The 8,167-nt window shown below is 36.4% G+C and overlaps 1 pseudogene across 1 annotated transcript; it reads left to right on the top strand.

Annotated features, from left to right (window-relative positions):
* Positions 1–6,626: 6,626 nt before the first annotated feature.
* On the top strand, positions 6,627–7,423 carry LOC308499573 (small ribosomal subunit protein uS7m-like; annotated as a pseudogene). Its single transcript has one exon. The product of its transcript is annotated as a small ribosomal subunit protein uS7m-like (transcript).
* Positions 7,424–8,167: the final 744 nt, after the last annotated feature.

Raw genomic sequence — 8,167 nt, forward strand, 5'->3', positions numbered from 1 at the left:
TGCCATTTTCTCTTGCTTTTATTTTAGCATGATTCAATTAATTGCAATTAAATGTCCAATACAAAAGACGTTGTTTTCATGTTCTTTAAACATCTGTCTTCTACCAGTACTGTTTGTCAGACAGGCAAATTCTATTTTCATGATTTTGTGTTGGCTCAGTTTTAGCTTCTCTTTATGTATTTTTGTCTTGAATTTTTTTCTGCTGCTATTATTAATCTTACCATTTTCATTTATTTAGTATTTTTAAAAATCTCCTTTTTCCCCCAAAATAATGTTTTGATCTAGCTTTCATTATTTCTCATGGAGACTTTTGTAATGCTATTTATACTAGATATTTTAGCTTTGACATTTTGTCATATTTAGAATTTAGAATTTAATAGCTAAATTTATTTAGACTTTTCCATACAGATCTTATCCGTGTGCTATTTGTCAAAGGATGATATGAGCAACTGCTAAAACTTGGGATCCCCTCACCTCAGCCCTATGACTGTTATATGTAAATATCTCTTAGACTTTTTTTCTTTTTAATGACTCTCGTTTAATCATCATTTACTCTCACTTAATTTTTTTTGTTTGAGTATGTGTTTCACTTTTTTTCCTTTTTAACACAAGTAGTCTTATATAAACGATAATACATTTCTATCAATTGTTTTAGTTAAATTCACTTTGATCCACTAATTTTCTTGCTCAGAAACATTTGTTGAATCTGTCTTAGATTTTTTGGTCTGACATTGACTATGGCCCGTACAATATGCTCCCTCTAATACTTTTATTTGTATTTTTCATTTTGTTTTGCCTCCCAGTAATCTAAATGTAATTCAATTGGACTACTTGTTTTTAATGTCCGTGTCGTAATTTTGTACTTTAATAATGGTTTCCTTGTACAGGTTTCTTCTCCTTTAGATTGAACACTATCCTCTCTCTTTTTCACTATACCCGTAATGCAAGGTCTAAGGATCCAAGAACAGTAATGATGAAGTCATGAGCCAATTACATTCATGTAGGAAAACCCAATGTTAGGCCACAGGTTTACCCTTACTCAGACTTTCTCAAGGATGCATGCTATTGGTCCCAGAGGAGCAGCACTACATTCTGTGGGCAATTCAGCATTACCCAACACCCCCGACACACATACACACACACACACACACACAAACGAACACACACACACAACACACACACACACACACTTTTCCTAAAAAGCCCATGTCATGACCTCCTATAAAGATGCCTTTGTTGTTGTTGGTTTCCTTTATTTTAACTGTTTTCTTGTAATGTGCACTTTTTATGAAAAGGAATAGCTAGAGGAATGTTCCATATTGAGTGAATGCCATCAGAAATACACATATTTTAAACTATAACTCGATGGATAGTGTTCAGATAAATAATCTATAGTAATAAGTGAGAACCATGTAAAAGCTGGGGAGAAAGTGGAGTCAGATATGGAAATGACAGGAAGGATGGCCCACATGGACAAATGGAAATGTGTTAAAACATGTTTCTCTGTCATTTCCTAAGAATAGCTTTTGGGAAGTAAAGACTACCCACAGAGCATCTCCATTAATCCTTCTTGCACAAGTTATCACAGACTCATCTAAAAATGTCCACATGGCTGCTCTTAAGCTGGTCCTTGATAAAATTCTAGAGTTTTCTCTAGTGACTTATACACTGGCTACAGCCACGGGAAGTGATAAACAGTTTGAACAAACCAAAATGGCCAACTCAGTGGACATTCCGTACTTTAATAGAACATGAGGGCCATTCCTATTGGGCCTGTGTGTATTTTATATATTTCTTTTCCTCAGGCCATCTCCCCCCTCCTGCTCCCACTAACTGGTGGTGAGGGGATAGGGTGTACATCAAGTACATTACGAGAATGCTGCTTACATTCTTTGCTTTTATTTTAATTCAATGCAGAAAGTTTCTAGAAAGTAGCTAAATAGCTGCTTGAACTTGATTAAACTAAGTCACCAGTAGAATTGTTGTTCTGTTACCAATCATTTACCCATTAATTCAATATTTATCGACTACTCACTCTGAAAGTGTACTGAAACTTAGCAAGCCTTTTGGATCTATAAGCTTCTGGTTTATTGTTTCCTCAGGAAAATCTGGAAAGCCTAGACTGGATCTGTATTTCTTGTCCTCTATATCTTTCATCCTCCCTCATTTTCATCTCTTTGTTACTTCCTTAAGAATAACATTCATGTTTATCCTCAACACAACAGATATGATCTTTTTTCAATGTTTATTCTTTTTGCTAACTTTAATGGATTATAAATCTACTGGAGATTTCATTCTTTTTCTGCTTAAGTCAAATCACTGAATTTCTGTTTCATCTCGTTATACTCTTTTTTTTGTTCCCCTTTTTTCTCCAAGTAAATTTTTTCCAAGTAATATGAAAATTACTTGTATTATCTCTCTCTCTCTCTCTCTCTCTCTCTCTCTCTGGGTGGACTTCTGATATCATATTTCTTGTTAATTATCCGAAGAGCTAGAACTTCCTCACAGATTTGGAGAAATGTCCTATTTTCTCTTTGTTCTAGTATTTCTTATAGACTCCACAAGAAATCTGTCTTATCCCAGGACTTCCCCAAAGACTGGCAGGATGTAGTTTTCTTAGCTCCTTTCATTTGGGTGATAATTGCTTTAGGCTTCCAGATCTAAATTTGAAGGTGGTGAAGATGTGCTAAATTTCACCTGAATCACTTGCCAAGCAGTCATTTTATTTTAAAAACCTGGGCTAACAGGGACTTTTCTATGCTAAGTATTGAATTATCTGTAATAACTCAGCACTACCCCGAGTGTGGCTCACACACTGGTATGAACATGCAAAATGCTTGCTACAGGTCTATTAAAGATAAGTAAAGAAATCAAAAGTAATGCTTTTGAAACTTTGTTTTTTAAATCACAACATAGGGTAATTTTATGTCCATTGAATCTAATAGTTAAAAAAATATTGTCTTTTATTTTGTGTGATGGGTATTAGTTATTTTTTTATTTTAAATTTTATTGGGGTGACAATGGTTAGTAAAATTACATAGGTTTCAAGTGTACAACTCTGTAATACAACATCTATAGATCACATTGTGTGTTCACTACTCAGAGTCAGTTCTCCTTCCATCACTGTATATTTGACCCCGTTTACCCTCGTCTACAAGTGATCCATTTTTATTTTTATTTTTTAAAATTTTATTCTGCAACAATTTGGAATTTTTTTCAAAAAGATTAAAAAATTAATAAACTGATCCTTCATCAAAGATAATTGAGAAGCACTGGTCTGAACAGAATATTCAGCAGTTAGCATTTTGTTGATGAATTCATAACACTGTGCCTCTACAATGAATTCTGTTGTAGTTTCTAAAATGGCTATCAGTAGAGAAGGGTTAATAAGAACAAGGGGAAGGAGTAATGGCTCAGAATCTAGCTGATTCTAATATAAATTGCATGGATTTTAGGAACAGCAGTTTTTATGGGGCAGTGGTGATCTCACATTAAGGAACTAGAACTCGGGGATTGGGGCTGTATTTCCCTCCTTTAGCAGGTAGGATGGGCAGCATATTTGGTCAGTGCCCTTCAGATCTGGCCAAGTATGTGAGATTAAAGAATGGATTTATGAAACTATCTCCATTGAAGGTAAATGTAATGTGAATTACTCTCCTACTCCCTCCTGAGACTTCAGTCAATTGTCTGCCCTTTTTTGTTTCCAGGGATTTTCTCAATTTTTATATATTTGTTTAGGTTAATGAATATTTTATGAAGAACTTTAGAAATGGTTCTATAACTAGTTAATCCGTTACCTTAGTTTTTCAGGATGCCTCTCACTATAGTTTATAAAGAACACTGCTACTGCTGTGTTTTTCTTTAGTCACAAAGAAAAATATATACCTTCTTTAGGAACACAGTCCAGTAGATATATGGAAGTTTCAGAAAGGAGGAGCCTTTTCATGAAAAGGATTTCTAGCATGGAGACAGTTCTTTTAAGAAGATCTAATGATATATTGATTAATATGAGTTGAGCTTAGGGTTATTTTGTTGTTGTTGTTCCTTCATCTACCATCTTACTGTGACACTTTAGGTCTTTAAGTATTGAATTTCTGCTTGAGAGCAAAATTCTACCCCATAATAGTCATTTCAGTTACGCTTATCTGACATAGATAAGATACAGACCCTGTTGGATCATGATCTTTGTTATCCATAGTAATCCCCAGAATCAGTCAACTTCAGCAATAGATAACCGTATCCATTAGGATTTAGCTTGAGAAATATTCTGTCACCTTCAGAAAAAAAATGGAAACCTTTTCTGAGTGTAAATAAAACTTTCCCTAAAGTCATATACCAATAGGCATAAAGATATGCCAAGTAAATGCTCTCATACAGGCTGTGAAAATGTACAGTGACAATTAGTGACAATGAGATGTTGTGAAAGGACTGAATCTGAAAACCCCTTGGCATGTGGAAATTGATTGCCTTACCTGCCCATGAACTTTTCTGGGAAATAAGGTCCTCTCTCTTTAAGAGCCTTTCAGTAAACCTGCCATCTCATTCTCCCATACACAGATGCAACTAAATAGTAAACAAGAAGCCAATAAAATTCAGTTTAATCTAATATTATGCATGTATCAAACTTGCCAACCTGTATCCTAGGTTTCTTGATTTCTTTTAGTTATCACAGGTATTTTGTTTTACCTTCCTCTTTATAACTGTTCTTGCTGATCTTCAAAGCTGTCTTCTTCAGCTTACCTAACATTGAAACATTAATCTGTGTTCAACACAGTGGCAGTTGGGGCCAACTTTCAACTTCTTTAGATTGTGTATCAGAAAGTGATGCATGATGAAAAGAAAGTGGTGTGCTAAATTAAAGGTAAATTCCCTGCAGAGTTAAAACTTTTAGTAACTGATGGTGAATATGTACAATTTTAACTTAAAAAATTAAATGAATAATAATTTCTGAAAGGACTTAAGCTGATTACATCCTCATTTTGACATTACTCATTGCTGTCAAAACATGATTTAAAGCAAACAAAACGACACCACCAATATGTACTTAGTTCAATAACATTAGTGGGTATTAAATCAGATTTGTAAGATACTTTCACTTAATTCATCTCAGCACCTGTATCAATCTATCTCTAACATAAAACTCACATTCCATGTAAACAACATTATAGTGAAGAAAGGAAGAAAAACTAAGGATGACATCTTATAGAATAATTGAAACAAATAGCTTTATTTCAATTTAATATAGGCCCCTTGATTTGAGGTGGATTTGTGATCTGGAAAACACTGAAACAGAGTCCCAACACGCATGAACAACCGTGAGCCCTGTGTGGTCGGAAACTAGCAACGGAAGCTGCAGTGCTTGCCAACACAGTTTCCTGGGATGTTTTAATTTAAAAGGCCTGTTTAGTGCTTGTGAATGAGAGGAGTATCCCCCCACCATTAGGGTTCCTTGGCAGCCATCAACTCTGTCAACATGAACCTTCTCTCTGCCTTGGCGTTAGGAACGGAAGCTGTTGTACGTCAGGGCAGCCTGCCCAAAACCATTGAAAACAACTGGGTCAGATATTCAAAGCCCCGGCATTGCCATTTCTGTCACTCAGCAGGGCTTTCCAGGATGTTTGGAGTCCCAGCGCCTTTATTGTACCGTCTTCTCAAAGCATGTCCTGTATGGCTGGCACCCTTTGGTGATCACTGTCTCTCCACTCCCTTCTGACAAACTGTTACAGCCTACCCTAAGACATTTCTCAGTTCTGATGATCCTTGGCAAACTTTTATAAAATGCAAGTCCCAGAAGAATTTCTATACTTACCTCTGGTTACAGAAAATTGGTTTTATGTGTTATGTTCTTTTATTTACAATTAGTATCTCAGATCTTGGTTATAGTTTCTGCATCTTCAAGAATGTACTTTGTTTTGTTGTTTGTTAGTTTTTAGTTCAAAATCAGCTTAGCATATCTCTAGGTCTTTCCTTCTGTACTCCATACGGTGACCAGTCTTACTGTAATGCTTGCATTTCATATTTTCTTAGCAATAAGTTGCTAAGCAGTTTAACTCAGGCAAATCCATTTTTCTGATTTAGACTACGTCAGCACCTAGTCTGTATAAATACTCAATATCTTTTTAATTAAACATAGGCATGGATTCACAAAAGTCGTACTCACCTCATGTTTCCATTTGAAAGTGTATTTATTAAAAGAATATGTATTTTACTTTTTATTTTAAACTGTTAGACTTTGACCAGAGATTAGTTCCTTGTTAAATGCGTACATTAATAAATTTAAAAGAGCATAGTTTTTAAAAATGTACATTTATCATAAAATGTTAAATCTAGACAAGATTTTATAAATTAAAGTCTAGACAGAAGTGGACATTTTATTAATTGCAGGATTCTTGAGTCAAGACTGATCCTCTCTTTTTAGCTAAATCAAATGAAAAGCTCATAAAAGTACAATGATCTCTTTTTTTCCATTTTCACATATCAAATAGTCAAAATAATAACTAAATATGTATTGAAGTTGTAGATTTAGTCTGAGTTACACCTCTGAAATAATTGTTCAGTTAAGAAAAGAAGTCTAGCTGAGAAGAGTGAGTGCTACCACCGAGGGTCGCGCCAGACTGCGATGGATAATGGGAGGGCAAATGCTTCCTTTTGATTCTTGCCTTTGGACCTCGGAGCTAACCCAGGTGAGGTGGAGTCGCTCTGGTCCTTGATACAGGGACCCCCAGATTGACAAGGGATATTACCGCAAGACTTGGCTGAGCTGACTGAGGGGGAGAAGTTTGACAGGGAGCTCAGGAAGACTCAGCATATCAAAGCTGCCCCAACAGCTTTGGGTTTGAAGACAAGCTCTGTGTTTGAAAACCCACTGATCAGTACATTCACCAACATGATGCTGAAAGGAGGAAACAAAGTACTGGCTAGATCCCTCATGACACATACTCTGGAAGATGTGAAAAGGAAGCAGTTTAAGAAGTACCATGCTGCTTCTGCAGAGGAACAGGTAACCAGAGAACACACCCCCTACACCATCTTCCACTAAGCATTGAAAAATTGTGAGCCTGTGACTGGGCTGGTGCCCATCCTCAAGGGTGGCCATTTCTACCAGGTCCCTGTGCCACTAGCCAGCTGGTGGCATCACTTCCTGGACATGGAGTCGATGATTATTGAGTACTGGGAGAAGAAATACCAGCGTGTGCTGATGTCAGAGAAGCTGTCACACGGGTTGCTGCGGGCTTTCCACAACAAGGATCCTGTGATCACGAGGAAGCATGACATGAACAAGATGGCTAAGGCCAACCAAGTCCTGGCCCACTACACTGATGGTAGAGGGAGGGAAGAGGCTCCAGGAGCCCAGGGCTCTCTGCTGCAAGAAACGATGGGAGCCACTGCTACCTTGAGAAAGACCTGGGGGTTAAGGCTGTAGTTCCTCTTTAAGGGCAGGTAGGTGGCACAGGAAGGATGGAGCAGGATGTTCTGCTTGTTAGTCCTCTCTCCATGGGCTGGAACTTACTCTTCCTGCCCAATTTGCAAAGAGGGAACACACTGATTTGCATTTCCCCCAAGAAACTTAGGGCCCATCTAGCCTTCTCTTCCCTCGGCATTGGGATGGATATGTGGGTGGTACAAAAGGAAGAAGTTTTAGTATCAGGAAGATTTATTAGAAAACCCTCCCCCTGAATGTGTAGCATGTGATGCGGTACCACCATTCATTAAAACTGACTGGAGGGAAAAAAAAAAAGGAAACAAGTGTTTTAGTTAAGAGTCCAGCAAATAGGATGAAATTTTAATTAATTGGGTTACTAATGTTTAGAAAATGATTTTGTGATATTGACTTGTTTAGCTATAAATTCTGACAAAGAGCTACATAAGAATATACCGGGGATGCCAAAAAAGAAAAAAAAAATGTATAAACCTGACTTGTATTCATCTTTTGTTATCGGTATATATTGAGTATTACAATTTTAATACAGCTTTTTCCTTTCATAAAATATGTATACATTTTTTCGCACCCTCTGTATATAATTGCAAAAGAATAAAACATTATATTTATAGATTTTAAGTTATAATTTTGAACATGAATTTTCTTTTCCTATAGAAACTAACCCACATTTATTGTGTTTGGTTACTATGAGAGTTCTTGAGTACTTATTTACTTTAAAAGGTAGAT

Source organism: Rhinolophus hipposideros (assembly GCF_964194185.1).
Source record: "Rhinolophus hipposideros genome assembly, chromosome: 7".
Classification (NCBI taxonomy): Eukaryota; Metazoa; Chordata; class Mammalia; order Chiroptera; family Rhinolophidae; genus Rhinolophus; species Rhinolophus hipposideros.